General features: G+C 38.0%; 1 protein-coding gene across 12 annotated transcripts in view; it reads left to right on the top strand.

Moving 5' to 3' along the window:
* Window positions 1–18,330, top strand: part of DLG2 (discs large MAGUK scaffold protein 2) — a 1,232,045-nt gene that overhangs the window by 600,590 nt on the left and 613,125 nt on the right. The window lies entirely within an intron of this gene.

The raw sequence follows: 18,330 nt of genomic DNA, 5'->3' as shown, positions 1-18,330 counted from the left end.
ACACAGGTTCGAGCCCTGGTCTGGGAAGATCCCACATGCCGCGGAGCAGCTAAGCCCATGCACCACAACTACTAAGCCTGCGCCCTAGAGCCGGCGAGCCACAACTACTGAGCCCGTGCGCCTAGGGCCCGTGTTCTGCAACAAGAGAAGCCACCGCGATGAGAAGCCCTAACACCGCAACGAAGAGTAGCCCCCGCTCACTGCAACTAAAGAAAGCCTGCAAGCAGCAACGAAGACCCAACACAGCCAAAAATTTTAAAAAATTTTAAGAAAAAAAGACAACCTAATTAAAAATTTGGCAAAGGACTTGCAGTCATTTCCTATTGATACTGTAATACATTGTAAAAACCTTGGTGGCTTAAAGTAACACAAATTTATTATCTTGTAGTTATGGAGGTCAGAAATCCAAAATCGGACTCATTGAAATAAACGCAAGATGTTCATAGGGCAGCTCCAGAGAATCTATGGGACAATCCATTTCCTTGCCTTTTCCCAGCTTCTTGAGGCCACCTGAATTCCTTGACTCATAACCCTCTTCTCCATCTTCAGAGAGCATCAGTTCAACCTTTGCTTCTGTCAAATCTCTCCTCTGACTATAACTTGACTGCCTCCTTCTTTAAGTTCCTGTGATTATATTTAACTCATCCACATAATTTAGGATAATCTCCCTATCTCAAAATTCTTAATTTAACCACATCTGTAAAGTCTCTTTGGCTTATAATATAACATATTCACAGGTCAGAGATGAGGACTTGGACTCTTTAGAAGGACATTATTCAGCCTACCACATATTTGAATAAATATTTCTCTAAAGAAGATATAGAAATAGCCAGTAGCACATAAAAAGATGTTCAATATTATTTATCAGGGAACTGCAAATCGAAACTACAAAATGATACTACTTCATACCCAGTAGGAGGGCTATAATCAAAAAGATAGATAATAACAAATGTTAGCCGGGATGTGGAGAAATCATCACCTGCCGTGCACTGCTGGTGAGAAGGTAAAATGGTGCAGCCACTTTGGAAAACAGTCTGGCAATTTCTCAAAAGTTAAAAGAGTTATTGCATGAACAACAATTCTGCTCCTAAGTATATACCCAAAGAGAATTGAAAACATGCGTTCATACAAAAAACTTGTACATGAACTTCATAGTAACATTATTTATAATAGCCATAAAGTAGAACCAATCCAAATGTCCATCAACAGATGAATGGTTAATTTGTGATATAGTCATACAATGGAATATTATTCTGCCATGAAAAGGCATGAAGTTCTTATGCATGCTACATCATCGATAAACCTTGAAACAATAGTCTAAATGAAAGAAGCCAGATACAAAAGGCTACATATTGTACAATTTTATTTCTATGAGATTCCAGAATAGGGAAATCCATAGAGATAAAAAAGTAAATTTATGGTTGAAAGGGGCTGGTAATGAGTATGGAATTTCTTTTGGACACAGTGAAAGTGTTCTAAAATTAGATAGAGCTAATAATTGCACAAGTCTGTGAATATACTAAAAATCACTAAATTGTACACTTTGAAAGGGCAAATTTTAAAGTACATGAATTATATCTCAATAAATCTGCTATAAAAAATATCCAGTCATTCTTTTCTTGCGTAAAATATTCATTCTTATTTACAAATCTAAGAATTTTTTTTCTAGTTTCAGAAAGCTCATGATTTCTTCATATTGCTGTCAAGTTATAGATTTAATTCATCTGAAGTTCCATCATTTAGGAAAGTTCTTGAATCTGTTCACCAAGTAAAGAATACCTTTGGTTTGGGCTCCATGCCTATATGGTCTAAGTAATCTTTAAAGTAGGCAAATATCATACAATGCTCCTATTTCCTAGATAAACTAGCAGATATTTGACCTGTGTGCTAGCTGCTAAAGTATCAATAATTAACAAACATGATATGATAAGTAAAGTTTATATTTTCAAAAGCCAAAAACAAATCAGTGAAGTGCATTAAAATTTAGGAGAATTAATTCAGAGTTTTTCAAGGTCCAGTTATCCAAATATACTTAAGGAAGAAAAGAACATATCGATTTTTCACAAAGGAACAATAGGATTATTGGAACATAGATGTGATTCATACCCCTTAAGATTGATTCCATGAGGCTCTAAATATTTTGATTTAATTCTAGTCCCTGCTTTGTGTATAGGGAGCAATTTCTGACATTATTTGTAGGTCTAGACCCAAACTTCTAGCTCACACTAAAAGTTAAGATGCGCTGCTCTAGTGAAAGTAAGAGAGATACCTGAGTACCTCTGCCGCTAACTAGCTCTGAGACCTTGAGAAGGTTCCACAGCCTTCTTAACCTTAACATCTTTCTCCATAAAATGAGTACAATAGAGGATCTTTGGGAATTTTCAGTCTCAAAATCAAATTTTGATCATTTATTTAACTTTCGTTGACAGTCTGAGACATTCAGAATACCATTATCGTGGCCAGGAAATCAATCCTTTGTTTTGATTAAATCTGTAACTCTGAGAACATGCAATCTTCATCACATTCCTATAGCAAAGAGCTGATCGCAACTTTAAGTGCTGAGAAGGCATTTGTTATTATTTATTTCTAATAGTCTCCCAGAAGGAATGTTGTTATTCTAATATTCTAAACGTGTATTTGATATTGATTTTAGCAAATAGCTCCTTGGGATCTTTACCAAAAACGAAATGGTTTGGGGGAAAGGAGGGAAAGACACGCAAATTATCTCCTGGTTTCTAGTTCAATGGTAATCCCAGTTATTTTCAAGAATGGTTTTTCTGAACAGTTATAAATTATGTCATTATTTAGAAAGGCCCAATAATGTGGTAAGCTTTGTGCAAGCATCATGTCATTGCAAATTGGCTTAACAGATGCCAAAATCATAAACGTGTTCTGTATACATTAGAGCCACTTTCTATTCATTCAGTTTCTACGCAGCGGGTGTGGCCACAGCAAAACGGAGACTTACATACCATCTCCCATCTCCCGAGGGAGGTTTCTCTTCACACTGCCCAGTCCAAGCCAGGCAACCTTTGCTCACAAGATATCCCTCCACCCTCCCACATCCCCTTCCCACCCACCTCTGTACATTGCACTTTAGTTTCCTAGAGGAAGCTGAGACTGGAAAACCTGGCTAGAACTTAGAATTGTCAGAGTCCTGCACTGGGAATTTCAGCACCGGGAGAGCAGGCCTCAGACCCCAGCTCCCAGCCCCTCCCAACCCCCCCCCAGCCCCCCCCACCCCCACCCCCCCCCCCCCCCCCCCCCCCGCTTCCCTTCCTAGTTCCAGCTCCTCCCTGCACTGTGAGGGCCCTGGGGGCATGCCTGTGACACTCAAGGTTGCACATCCAAAAGCTTCATCCACATCCTCTGAGAATAGCTGTTCTTTGACCTCTTTTTTGAGCCTCTGGCTGTGCAAGAAGCCTGCACCATCAACCCTTAGGAACTTGAACTTGGGAAAGAGGTCCATACAGCCACTAAAGTGGGCTGCAGTCAGGGAATTCCAGAATATGTCTGTTGTGGGAGAGGGGAGGTAGACCCCATATATTTGCCTCCCCTGGGCTTCGTAGATTCCTAGGAAATGATCATTAGTGAATATTAAAGGTTAATTGGCAGGTACAATAAGGGAAATTACATTCATTGAGTTTTAGGGCCTAGTAAAAATAAAATGAACAGGGTATGTGTGTTATTGGTAGAGTTCTTGGCTTTTAGGATTTCTCATATTAAGTTTTGTTGCCTTCATCCCAATTTATAGAGAATAAGTCTTCCTTTGCCTTCGTGATAACTCATTTATTTGCTTCAGATGACTTATTTTCCTGACTACTATATCTGAAGGGAGGGAACATGGGAATCTCTAAGCCCCCTTAATATGCCACCATTCTGTGGGTCTGAAATCTCATGTTATTTATTCTTTATTCTATTTCCTATGACATCCCTGTCCCTTACTAGCACTGTCCCTTACTCACAATAGACACTTGGAAAATACGAGCTGCCACCTATTAAGCTTACTTCCATAAGCTTATGGAGGCTCAAAGAGGTTAAGCTATAAGCAGCTGAGCCAAAATTCTAATCGAGTCTGTTTGATTCCAAAATCCATGTTCTTCCCACCATAGCACATGGCTGCAATTAACTGCAGATGAATAACTGAACGTATATTTAAGAATCTATAAACACAGATCCCTGCCAACATCCCATGTCATAGAGTTAAAAATTAAAAACACAAACACACCTAAGTGACACCCAAATTTTTGGTTCTTCAGGAAATGACTGATTGGCATGAATTGGAGGTCTAGGCAACTTTATATGAAAGGAAGATAATAAAGATCAAATAATATTGGTTTTGAAGATGATGTAGTTCTCTGATGAGAAAGTAATGCATGTTCATTATAGAAAATATGGGAAATATAGATATTTATAAAGTAAATTAGAATTGCTCACAATCCCATCACCAAAATGATCTGTTTATTATGTTCCTTCATATTCAGTGTATGGTTTTATATAGTTGAACTCTTCATTCTACCTTTTTCATTTAATATCACAACACAGGCATTTTCTTACCTTAAAAAAGTACGTTTTTCTTACATTAAACTGTAAACAGTTTAAATAGCTGCATAATTTCATGTTATATGAGTATAACATTATTTAACTTTTACCCTGCTTTATTACATTACAATGAACATCTCTGTGGAAGGGATTTAAAAATTTGATAGCTATTAGAGAAAACCAGGTTAACTTATCCCTAGATCAGTTGTTACACGTTTCTTGGCTTAAAATGCTTGAAAATGGGCTCCAGTGCTCCTTATTACAAACTTTTTTCATTTTTTTAAATTATAGATCAGAAGTTTTCTTTTACATTCCAGTGGACTGAATTAAGAACCACAGTTTTTACCAAGCATCTGGAGAGGTGTTAACATTCAGTATTGGTGTTACTCCACACTCTGAGTTAAGATAATTTACAAGTCAGCCTCAGGCAAGTGACCAAGAATTTGTCTGTAAAGACCCAGGTGTTATCTGAATTAAGCCCAAATCATTTTTAGTTATGCAGGTTAGTCCGGTATTTAGAACACAAGCATCAGGACCACAATTTAAATTACCATACCCTGCTACTAATTAAAATGTTGGTCTTATTTCCCTTCTACTCCTACCCTCCATTAACTCCTTTAAATATTACAGTCTAATTTTCTAGTAAATTACTAAAGAGAAAAGCAGAACATTAAGGGGAAAGAAAGCAGTGCTTCCTTTCAGAAAACAATGAATTAAAGAATGAATTAGTAGCTGCTTTCTTTGTTCATGTCTGTATTAAAGCATGAATAAACTCTTTAATATTCATTATCCCAGATATATATTATTGTAAAAATACTTTTATTGTAGAGCTTCATTTAAAGGCATTCTACTGCCTAACAATTGTGCTGGGTGTGAGAGCGCCAGAGCTGCCTTACGTACCATGAACTCATCTCCCCTGCATTTCCCCTTCTCTGACATTCAGACTGGGGCATCAAACGTGCAAATCTGAGTTAGAAAAAGGAATGGGCAGAGCCACTTTTGTATGAGTGTGGGGAGTGAGGGGAGGAGTTTCAGAGTTTTCAATGTAGTGGGGTAAAAAGTCTTGAGTGGGCTGAGGTCACTGTCATATCTACTTCTGTGGCAAGTCACTGAAGTTGGGAAATTTAGTGAAGTGACAAACAAGAAGTAAAGCAAGTATTTATTAAACTGACACCGAGTCTTCCATTTTACTCCCAGACTTTTGTTACCCATTAGTCCTATAAATATTTACTGAGTGTTCTGCTATGGATCAGACAGTTGGAGCTGGGAATAGAGAAGGAAACAAACAAACAAACAACAAAAAACAGAATCGGGCTTCCCTGGTGGCTCAGTGGTTGAGAATCCGCCTGCCAATGCTGGGGACACGGGTTCGATCCCTGGTCCGGGAGGGTCCCACATGCCGCGGAGCTACTAAGCCCGTGCACCACAACTACTGAGCCTGTGCTCTAGAGCCCGTGAGCCACAACTGCTGAGCCCGCGTGCTGCAGCTACTGAGGCCCGCGCGCCTAGAGCCCCTGCTCTGCAACAAGACAAGCAACCACAATGAGAAGCCCGCACACCGCAACGAAGAGTGGCCCCCGCTCGCCGCAATTAGAGAGAGCCTGCGCGCAGCAGCGAAGACCCAACGCAGCCAAAAATAAATAAATAAATCTATTTAAAAAAAAAAAAAAAAAAGCAGAATCTGTGTTCTGGTGGAGCGTTCAGTCCAGTGTAGTAATGAATAAATTTAGAGTTGAAATGAAAGGAAAGTACATAAGCTGTGAAAAGCTGTAATAGCATGACCTGATCTCATCTGGGGTATCCAAGGGAAGCCTTGTAAGGAGGAGGTATTTAAGCTGAAACGTAAAGGGTAAGCATTAGCCAAGTGTCAAGGGCTGGAGGAATCTTCAGACAGAGAAAACATGTCCAAAGGCCTGAGGAGAAATAAGGAAGAGGTCCCTGGGACTAGAGTTGGTGAGAAAGGGATAACAGGGACAAGATGAGAATGCAGAGGTGGACGTGAGAAATCAGGCAGAGCCTTAGATGTCACAGTGAGTAATTTGTTCTTTATCCTTCTAAAAGCAACATGAAACTTTGGATTTTCAATGAGAAAATGGCTGAACCAAATTGTTATCTATAAAGATCACTCGGATGGCGGTGGGAGTCTGGCTTGGCTGACAAGAATACCTGCGGGGAGAGCAGCTTAAGAAGCTATTGCAGTAATTCAGGTGATAAATGATGGAAGCCTGGACTAAGACGCTGATGAAAAGACTGAGAGAAGTGGATACATTCTGAAATATACTTAAGGGGTAAACTTGAGGAGGCTTAATGACTAATTGGAGTGGGGTGTGAGAAGTAGTATTCCTTCAAATAAAGCATCAGTGCCTTCTCTGCCCTGGGCCCCATATCAGGTTTTAAGTATACAATATCCTTGACTTCATAGAGCTCGCCATCTAGTAGAATTATCAAAGGATGACTTTGAGCTATGGATCAGAACAATTGACAAAGACTGGTGGAGAGGCAGTTGGAAGATAAGTTCCATTTTGGACAATGTTAAGTTTAAGATCCTGATGAGGAATTCAAGTGGAGATATCAAATAGGCAATTGAACATACAGATTCGGAACTCTGAGAGATCTGTCTAGGGACAAAATTGTGAATGTTTAAAGCCAAGGAAATTAATAAGAGATTGCTTTGAAAATGTATACAATAAAAAGAGAAAAGGACCTAGGACTGTCTTGAATTATTCTAAACTTTTTGATGTAAATTAGACCAGAGATTTTTAAACTGAAAAATGCATACCCCTAGGAGTACATTTATGTGACTCAATTTCCAGATCTTTAATTTGATCTGCCCACGAAGTAGCCTGCAGCTTCATACTGGTTCTTTTTTCTCACTTTTCCATTTATCATTGCTCTTCTCCCATTTTACAAATGAAAGCTATATGACCTACCCATCCCAAATCCTACTGTGGCTCTGTTTACCACTTACTATTATTTACTATTTAGGACTATTTTTCTACTTATTTAACAATACAATTTTACCACTAGGTGAAAATAACAATCTGAAACATTGTTGCCCAGGATGAACAAGTCAGTGTCTCTAGTGATTGAGTAGTTAATCCATTTCTAAAGTCATGTGGTTTCCCATTCTTTGCTTTAGCAAAATTAAAAAGCAATTGTCATCTGATAGATAATTAAAATAATTTTTAATGATAGGTCACAGGATTTGGGACATTTAACTTGGAAGGAATTCAAAGTTCTCTTCCCATTCCCATCTCCTTGTTTATGTGAACAAAGTTATCTTGGCACTTAAACATTTGTAGAAATGAAAAATAGGAATTCTGAATCTTGTCTTACTCTACCCTTAATTCATATTCATCCATGGAAACATGAGCTAATTTTAAAAAGCTCTACTTTCCCCATTGAGAAACAAATCCCCAATACAATTACATTTTCATTGTTTTAGATTTATACATTGAAATTCATAGTTTATTTAAGTTATTTTGATCAATATATAATATTAAAAATCATCATGATAACTCAGTCCAGAATAACTTTTTTTTTTAACATTGGAGTCTTATATTGCAGGAAATTTTTTTTTAATTCATAGGATTTATATTTGTACATATATTTCTGTTTCAAATAAGTATATTACAGTGATCCATATAAGATGTTCTAACATAAAATATATTAGGATAAAACTCTGTGGAAGTAAAATCAAAACATTAATTCAAGGAGAAAAAAGAAAAAATGTAAAATGTCCAACTGCTCAAAAGTATCTTAATTTATATCTTAAATTGGTGATCATGGATTTCAAATTGGTATATACTTGCATTGCACTATATACATTTGAAATAATGATGTGACAGTTAAAAAATAAAAGTTTACAATTCACAACAGGCCAGAAATTATATCCTTTGTTACTATTTAAACCTATGAGGAAAACATTAGATGTCAACTTAAAGCATACAAAACAAAGGGTAGTTTTGTTTTGCCTTGTTTTTTCTTGCTTCTGTTTTGTAAGTATGAAGATCAATAACTTGGCGAACAACTAAAATGAGAATTTCAAAAGGAGTGACCAGAGTGGTAGGAAGAAAAGCAGAAGGGTCACAGAAGCCAAGAGAAGAGTGCTTCACGGAGGAAGTGAGCAATTGGCCTTAACATTATTGTGAGATCAACTAAGATGAGGACTAAACAGATGGCATTAGATTTGGCCAAAACTAGATTTGTGGTGAATTTATTTACTTATTATTATTTTTTTAAAGTCTTTATTGAATTTGTTACAATGTTGCTCCTGTTTTATGTTTCGGTTTTTTGGCCACAAGGCATGTGGGATCTTAGCTCCCTGACCAGGGATCGAACCTGCACTCCCTGCATTGGAAGGCGAAGTCTTAACCGCTGGACTGCCAGGGAAGTCCCTAGTGGTGAATTTAGTAGGAAAGTTTTCTGTGTTTTTCTTGGTAGGGACATTATGAGGGGGACTCCGATTACAATGGGATAAAGAGAGATTAGAGAGGAAGAAATGGAAGTATGTGTAAACAGCTCTTTATAAATAAACTTGGTCTGTGAAAAGGAAAGAGGACAAGGGGAGATACCGGGTCAATGGAAGGCTTTTCAAGTGATAGGAGATACCAGAGTATGTTTGAATGTTCAGAGAATGCGTTAACTAGAGGGACTGGGTTTGAAGATGCAGGATGTTAAGAGATTAAATGATTAAGTGAGGTATTTAAGAAAATGTGAATGGTTGGACCTTGGTGTCAGGAGAGACACTTCCTCCACTGTAATAGGAAGGGAGAGAACAGCGTGGCTTTGCACGTAGTCAGGTAGGTATGTGCTGGAAGTGATGTAGGAAAGGAGGGTTTTGGAGACTGTCATCGCAGAAGGAAGGATAGCAAACTGACCAGGGTGTTTGGAGATCATGAATTTACAGGGACACCCACCATTCATGGGTTTTCTCCAGCCCTTCAGTGTTCAGCTGCTCTGGAAGAAGAAATGAGGAAGATGGAGAGTTGGGTTCAATCAGGATTGAAGTTTTGCAGACAATTGTAACAGAAGGACTAAGTGACAACAGCATAAACAGGAGTGATAAATGGCAAGAAGACAGGACCAGGAGCTGTTAAGACTAATGTATAATTTTTATTTCTCTCTCTTCCCTGCTTTTTGAATTTGAGTAAGTTACTTAACTTGTCTAATCCTCAGTTTTTCCATTTAAAAAGGTAGAGTATCTGCCCAGCATATTTTTAGCCTTTAAGAACGAAATAAAATATTGTTGGGGTGTTATATAAACACTTACTGTTCCGAAAGGTTACTACCTTTGCTGTCACAAGAGTCCTAGGAAATGTGTGGTTTTACTTTGGGGTCTCTTTCTGATCTCCTTTATCTTCTGAAAGCTTCTTTCCTCTCTCCCCTGGTGCCTATGGCTTCTTCTAATAAGTTCTTCAATGATATTGCCCCTCGAAGAGTCCCCTGATCTACCCATGCTGTAAAATGAAGTCCCATAGTCCATATGGACAATTATGTATAACATGTGGATGGTTGACACCAATGGGTTTCTCTGTATTTTGAAAGAGAAATTTATTAATTCAAAGAAAACCGATTTACTGAAAGCAAGAAGATATTTGTGAGCAAAGGTGCCCTTCATGGTGCCCCTAATCCTCCTGGCTACCATCCCCAGGCCTCTGAAATTTACCTCCACAGCTGAGAACAACTGTAAGGGACTGAGTCTACCACCGCAAGCACCAGTTCAACCACTAAATCAGGGAGCTCCAGTTCTGGTTTTATGAAATCACAAAATATCACTAGTCATTTCAAAATGTGTCATGAGTTTTCAACACAAAATTTATTTGAATTTATTTTACAAAATGTGATTTTGTAACAGCTGATTGTGGTAGCTCAGAAAAAGGTCAGGAAACAGCATCACTAGTCATCTACCCTCAAAAATTAGTATCTCCAGGCAATTTAGCATTTTCTGCTATATAGAGAATTGCTCAGTTTTTGCCAATGCTAAGTAATTCCAATAATTATGGGTTTGGATTTAAGAAGGTCTTCAAGCTAGAGCTATCAGAATTCAAATTTGGGCAGCAAGACTGTATATACTTTGTAGGTGACAAACCCAGTTCAAATTAGGTAGAACTACAATTCATTCATTCATCCCTTCATTCATTCATTAATTTGATATTCAACTATTTATTGAGTTTCTGCTATGGACTTGGCACTGTCCGAGGCACTAAGCATAAAATGATCAACAAGACAGGCAATGTTCCTGCTCTAAAGAACTTACATTTTTGTCTACTGGGCAGAAGATAAACAAACATACAAAATATCATCAGTAATAAAAGCTATGGAGAAAATGAAGCAGAGAGATGTAGATGAGTGGCAGGTGCTACTCTTATACTGAGTGATCAAGGAAGGCTTCTCTAATGAAGTGGCATTTAAGGCAAGATCTCAATGACTAAAAGAAGCTGGCCAAACAAAGGTAAGGGAAAAGACTTACAAAACTGAGGGAACAGTAAGTACAAGTGCCCTAAAGCAGGACTGAGCTAGGCACATACTAGAATTAAAAGTAGGGCCAGTGCAGCTGGCACGAAGGGGACAAAGGGAAGAGTGGTAGAAGATGACAGCATGGGAAGAAGTGGGAGCCAGGGCTTTGTGAGGTGGGGGGAGGGGATGGGTTTTATTTTACATAATGTAGGAAGAGCTTGGAGGGCTTAAGCAAGGGGTGAGTGACAGCATCTGATTTAAATTTTAAAAGTATGTGCTCTGGCTTAGAGTAGAGAATATAGAGAATGTATTGTAGAGAACAGGAGAAGAACCAGTGAGCCAATGTGTTCAGGTAGAAGTGGTGGTGACTTGGACTGCATGGTGGTACCAGAAATGGAATGAAATTGATGGATTGGGATACATTATGGAGTTAGAAGTAATTGATATGGCTAATGGAATGGATATGGAGGGTGAGGAAAGTAAAGGAATATGGAAAATTGGGTGGATGGTGGTACCTTATTGCGTGAAGAGCTATGCTAACCACTGGTGATAAAACAGAGAAAATTAGAGGTAAGATTTCTTCATTCACAGAGCTCCATTCTAGTGGGGAGAGATGTAATAAATAAGAAAACAAATAAATCAAGTTATACTGGTATCTTATTTGTTATTGAACTGTAAAAATGTTGAAAATTGTTTCCCTGTAACAACCAATGAATTTACTCACCATGAGATTAAACATTTATAATTTTAAGAATTTTAAAGGTGTTGAAAATGTTCTCTTAAATATTTTATACATCTCATAAACTGTTGAAATCACTTACCATCAAATAATCTGTATTTGCTCTGCGTAAGTAAAAGCACACAGAATATCAGTTGGCTCATAAGGTAGTGCACACTTCCCATGGTGGGGGACATTGAGGCACACCTCTTATATCAATACATGGTAAGTGAAGAGCAATTCAAAATCAGGGGCAAGATTACAAGCAGCTTGCCACATGGTATACTTGAATTCTTGCTTATGGTTCAGTTCTCTCTTTCTATGAAAATTGAGCTCCAAGAATTAAAATAATCATATGACTAATAAAAACTTGAAATTAATACCTAGACTCTAAGGTTAAAAGGTGTGCTTAAACTAGAATTAGTCTTGTATGTAAGTAATAAAGACTGCTGTCCTTGTGATGTGATTTGGGATCTTCTTGTAAATCTCTTCCTCCCCACCAATCGCATCTGGGGCCATCAGTATCATTCACCACTGTGTCCTCAGTGCCTACACAATACCTGGCACTATATAGTACATGCTCAATAAATATTGGTTGAATAGGTGCGTGTGTAATTATATCTTTCAACTAATATTTCAGATCTTATCATTGGTGATCAATTTTGTTTAGACCTTGCCTTCTTACTGGTGTTCTGTTTGTTTGTTTGTTTTTTTAATACAAATGTGCCTGTGAATGACAGGCTGTTTCTTAGGTTGATTAAATTTGAATTGATTATATTTATAGCAGGAGAAATGAGGGGATGTGAGAAGACACAGAATTCTCATGGGACAAGATCACTGGAAAGGATGAGGGAAAAGTATGGATACTGACAGCAGAGGTGTCATTATCAACTTCCCCACTTCTAAAATTCATTCGTTTATTTATGAAACATATATTAAGTGCCAACTCTGCCTGGCACCATAGTAGGCAGTAAAGATACAAAAATGAGTAAGATAGGATTTCTCCCCTCAAGTGATTCATGATTTGTAGATAGAAATAAACATTTAAACAAAATATTTCCTCCTTTTCCTCACTTTCCACAACCAATCCATCAGTATATCTAGTAGATTCTAATTAGCCCTTTCATCTGTCCCTTTCTCTTTATCTGATTGCCACTGCCACTAGTCTAATCCAGGCCACCATGTCTTTTATCAAGATTATGTAATAGCCTCTAACAATAATCCTTGCTTTCTTTTTTCTGAACTCCCCTGCACCCCAAATCTATCCATGTCTGCACATCTCTACACTGTACCTTGAGAACTCTTTCTAAAACATTATTCTAGTTTTGAATACTACAATGGCTTTCCATTGTCTTTAGGTTCAAATCCAATTCCTTAACATGCCTTGCAAGGGCCTTCAAGACTTGATCTCCACTCCTCGCCTCACCAGCCGCTAAACTGTTCCTGGAACACTTCTCCCTCTCTTTATTCACCTGGCTAACTTCTATTTGACCTTCAGATCTCAGCTACCTCAGTTGCTCCAAGTTTTCCTCAGCCTCCCTAGCCCCAACATGATTCTCCCATTATATACTGCTGCAACACCCAATATTTCACTTGCCATAGGACTTATTATTACTGAATTTTACTAGTTTGTTTTACTATCTCCCCCCATTAAGCTGTAAAGCTACCTCAGAATGGACATTAGTCTTAAAAAATGGGTAAGGCACTCAGACAAATGTGGCATCTGGAGGTGGCTATTCCAGGCGGAGGGAGAGGCCTGAGTCATGAACTTGCATGGGGTTTGAAGAAACTATAATGTTATAGCAAGAGACACGGCTGGGGAGGTGAATAACAACCAGTTGTGGAAAGACTTATGTGTTATGTGAAAGTCTTTGAGCTTTATCAGAAAAGGCAAGTGGACTCAATCTGCCTTCCACAGAACCCTGTGAATAGTGCTACCACTGGACCACAAGAAACCTTTATGTGATTTTTATGTGATTTAGAAAAAGATACTTCAGCAGACAGTGGTCAATGCCAGGGCACTTGGCCTGGAGAAAGGGCATGCCCTGGATTTCTTTCAGTACTCACTAGCCCCTGCTCAGTCATATATGATGCCCTGACTCTGGATTCCTCAGAGCCCTCTGTGGAGTCACAAACAAGGGACTTCCAACAGGCTCTGCTGTGATTCCCTTCCCTCCCCGCCGCAGAAATCACAGAAAGTCTGCCTTTGTTATATGCAGACAATTATAAATGTACATTATGTAGCTTCTGAGTAAGATTTCATTTGAAGAAAGGGTTTCTTTGCTTATATTTTTTAAATGTTTGAAAATCTGCTGTAGGCAGTGGAAAACAATCAAAGACTATTAAATAGGGGAATAAAGCAATCAGGTGTATTTTCAATAACCCCATTCTGGCAATAAATTGGAAGATGGATTGTAAAGGACAAAACTAGAAACAAGGAGACTGGTTACAAATTTTTTTCCAGAATCTGGGTGATTGAGAGTAAGAGCCACAGTAGGATAAATGAGTATAAAGAAAAATTTAAATCTAAAAAACTGTGTGACAGATTGGACGTCTGGCTGAGAGGGAAGGAGAACTCCCCATTTTTAGAGATGGAATGATTTACTTTGATAGAGAATAAAAAGTAAAGTACGTAGTTGTCCATGGAGAGAGAATAAGCATAATTTGGCATTCTGCTGCATTTGAAGTACATTCCAGACTTCCAAGTGGAGTTAGGTGGCAGGCTGAGTTAGCCTTGAATTTAGATTTATAGAACACCAGAGTTAGAAAAGAATTGTAAAATCATTGAACTCAACTTAAACAGAGACAAGAAAAAAAATGCCTTACTTAAATGGAAAGTGTGAGGATTAGAATTCACATCTGGTTTATAACTCATTATTCTTCCCACCATACCATGCTCCTTGTGCTTCTCAACTTTTCACTAAAATGTTCATCGATATCACATAGTCAAATCAAATTAGAATCAGAAAATGTAAAATTATCAATTTCATATATGCTGATCCATCAATTTCTGGGATTGGAGTAAATCTTAGTAGAGGAAAATAGAAAATCAAATCCAACATTTGAAAATGCATTTCTTAATGTATAGTACTTAATTATAGGTTCTGCAGGGGTACCAGATCGATCTGTAGCTTTTTCATGAGAATCTACCATGCATTTGCATTTCAGGCATTATAGGCAATGAGGACTTGTGTGATTAGGAAGCATTTCATGAGGCTGGAGAGTGTGAGCTTGCCTTTGAATGAGGCTGGTTTGAGCTAGGCATTTGGGAGGCAGAAAGCACCATGAAATAAAATGCAGAGACAGGAATGAGCTTGTTATATTTTCAGGACAATGAAGATGTGGATTGACTGAAGCAGGAGTTTGAGAGGTATAAGAAGAGGCTAGATTGAGAAGCCCTTCAATGACGCTCATTCATTCTTAAGTGACAACTGTATAGCGGACACTAGGAATACAAGGATAAATTAACCACAGCTTTGATTTTATATAGGTTAAGTGACTCGACGAATTTTGAGGGAGAGGAAATAATGATAGGGTTGCTTTAGGAAACTGAAGCTGAGCTGGGCTTGCCTGTGGGATGACGTAAAGAGGGACTAGGTAACCTGGCATCAGGAAAACTAGCTAGAAAGCTACTTCATTAATCCAGATGGGAGGCAGCAGGACCTCGTTTCTTGAAAGTTGATATGTAGTCCTGTCTGTGGACAGAGTATTGGACTGAGTGGGCTAAGTAATCTCCAGTCCTATGATCCTTTCCCTCTGAAATCCCTACTTAGTGCCTCTTTTCCATGTTGCATTCACCGAGTTACCTGGCTTGAGATTTGTTACTGGACTCTCTCCTTTTCTGGGAAAGTGCCAAAAGACCAATCACTGACTCTAAAATAGCAATTTCTTCCCCCGTTGTGGTAAAGCTGTGACTGTGATTTTTCCCAGATGACAGCTGCAGAGAATCCTGGAAGGGTTTTATATACGGGAAATGAAGTGGCAAATGGAGAGAGAAAAACAGTATATTCACTGTAGGAGATGGCTTCTACGGATCATAAACTCAAGTTACTCAAGTCAGAGACGAGAGCAGGAGCCCTATTTTTAAGATGTAGAATGGAGTGGCTATCAGTTGGCCTTTGCTGTAGGAAAACAGTAGGGAAAAGAGTCTCATATAAAATGAGTGCTGGAAAATGGCTCTCACACACAGTTTCACGTGGTATGGCAGCTGTGGTCTCCTGGTCCATAGTCCCTTAGAGACTTCATTCCAAATAATGAAGAGCTGCAACATTGAAGGGATTGGGTTCAGAGTCAGAGCTCAGAACTTCCAGCACAGTCACCTGGGTCTACATAAGACTGAGTAGTCCTGTTCATTTTAGAATGAACCACACACTAGCCAAGTAGAGTGACCCTTCAGAACCTTGAGCAGTGGTTTTCAGAGTATGTCCCAGACCAACAACACCAGCATTACCTAGAAACTTGTTAAAGAAGTGAATTCTCTTTCCTGCTCCAGACCTACTGAATCAGAAACTCTCTGGCAGTGGAGCCAGCAATCTATGACTTAAATCCTTCAAGTAACTCTAATGCACGCTAAAGTTTGAGAACCCTTTCTAAATCTAGTTTTAAAGTATAGAAATCTGATTCTAAAGTTGAGAACTAGATTTTCTTTAAGAAAAAAATTTAGGTTTTTGTTACTTGGCTCGGCTTTACCACTTTCTATTATGATCCTTAATCCTACTGATGGTTAGCAATTGAGATTGGTCCTTAATTATGTCCTCAAATTATTTTTAACAAACTAGAGAGATATGGATGGTGCAGTGCATAAGCTTTGAGATTACCTAGACAACACTTACTGTCATTATAGAACTCTTTTAGCTTCAGTTTTTGTTGTAAAATGAAAGAAGCAATATCTACCTTTCACGGTTTCTGTTTAGATTAAACAGATTAAAGAATATATACGTAGTACATAGTGTAAATATCTCCCATTATGTACCAAGGATTATACCGTTTGAATAAACCAGAGACCACAGTTCAGTATAATAAGCACAGTTTAGTGCTTTTATAAATACTGTACTTTTATAAACACAGTATGTACACCTAATTAAATTTGAATAGCAGATAAACACAAGTAATTTTTAAGTATAAATATGTCCCAAACATAGTACAGAACATACTTACACTAAAAAGTGTTTATCTGAATAATAATTATTATTGTTTTTATCTGAAATCCAAATTTAACTGAATGTCCTATACTTTGATTTGCTAGGTCTGGTAACTTCATTAATATTTTGTACTGGCTACCTAGTAGAGGGACACTGGACCAGCCAGTTGAGCCAAGGATGACTTCCCAGAAGACAAGATAAACTTGAATTAAGTATTAAAAGGAAAATAGGAATGAGGTAAGGGAGATAGTGCATGCAAAGTGCTGGTCAAAAAGTCTGCCTGTATTAGTTAGAAATTTTTGTTGATGAGTAACAAAGATCCACCTGAGCTTACTTAATCAAAAAGGGGAATGAATTAGGACACTTGAAATATCTTCTGAAATTCAAGGCTGGATTGGACAACCATGGACTGAAGCCCTTACTTCTTTCCAAAAATTTGCTTTATTCCCATCTTCTTGCAAATAAGCTTTTGCTACTTTTCAGTCAGTGTGGAAGAAAATGGCCCCAATATGAAGCTTTCAAACTTCTATTTCTTCTGTTTAGATAGAACCTCTGAATCTCATCATTTCAATTTCAGATTCCCCAAAACAGGACTGTCAAACTTGACAAGTGATCCATGATAAGCTGTATGAACTGTCACTCTTCCTGCAACCCTGTGAATGTTTGGTAAAGAAAAAGTCCTAGTAGATATTACTACATCAACTCATATCTGATTCTTCCAAAACATCAGTCCTTTACCTTTCCTAGAAAACTGTTAAATTATGCTGATTTTTATTATTTTATTCTCAATTTTAATGGACTAATAGCACCTAGTGAGGTCAATGAAATAAATGGTTTTTTAAGGTGAGAAGTTTCAACAAGGAGGAACCTTAGCTGGTGGAACTTTAAATATACCCGGTGAACCCACATGTGCTTCATGAGAGGATACAGGAAGACAGCAGACAGACACAATTAAGTAGATTTAGAAAAGGTCATAATGATTTGAAGCCATTGGGGTCAATCTGTGTGTGTGTGTTGTGTTGTGTTGTTTTTTCCTTTTCTCTGGTAATGTAAAGCATCTGTCTTTTCTTAAATAAACTTTTGAGTGTCTATTATTTGTTCTTAACCTACCTTTAGTGACTCTAGGAATAAAAGAAAAGTAAGGCATTTTTGCTACCTTAACCTTGAGAGCCTTTCTGGTATCCTTATAGTTCACATAAAATCTATGCAATTATTCTTTTTAAACAGATTCTGATTTTTATAAATCATTGATCTCTTTAAGCACAGACAGTGTAATTCCCAGCCAGTGTTTTCCATTTGATAATGCATTATTGCATTTCATCCAGCACATTAAACATTGATCAGCTTTCTCCATGATGTGGCCCTTTGGTCTGTAATTAATTCATCTATTTGACCAAAGAGAGTAGGACTGAGTGGAGACAATAAAGAATAAGCCAATCAAGACCCCAACCCACCCCATCTTAATAACCA

This window comes from Balaenoptera acutorostrata, chromosome 9, assembly GCF_949987535.1.
Source record: "Balaenoptera acutorostrata chromosome 9, mBalAcu1.1, whole genome shotgun sequence".
NCBI classification, from domain to species: Eukaryota; Metazoa; Chordata; class Mammalia; order Artiodactyla; family Balaenopteridae; genus Balaenoptera; species Balaenoptera acutorostrata.
This window is presented reverse-complemented; position numbering and strand designations above follow the sequence as displayed.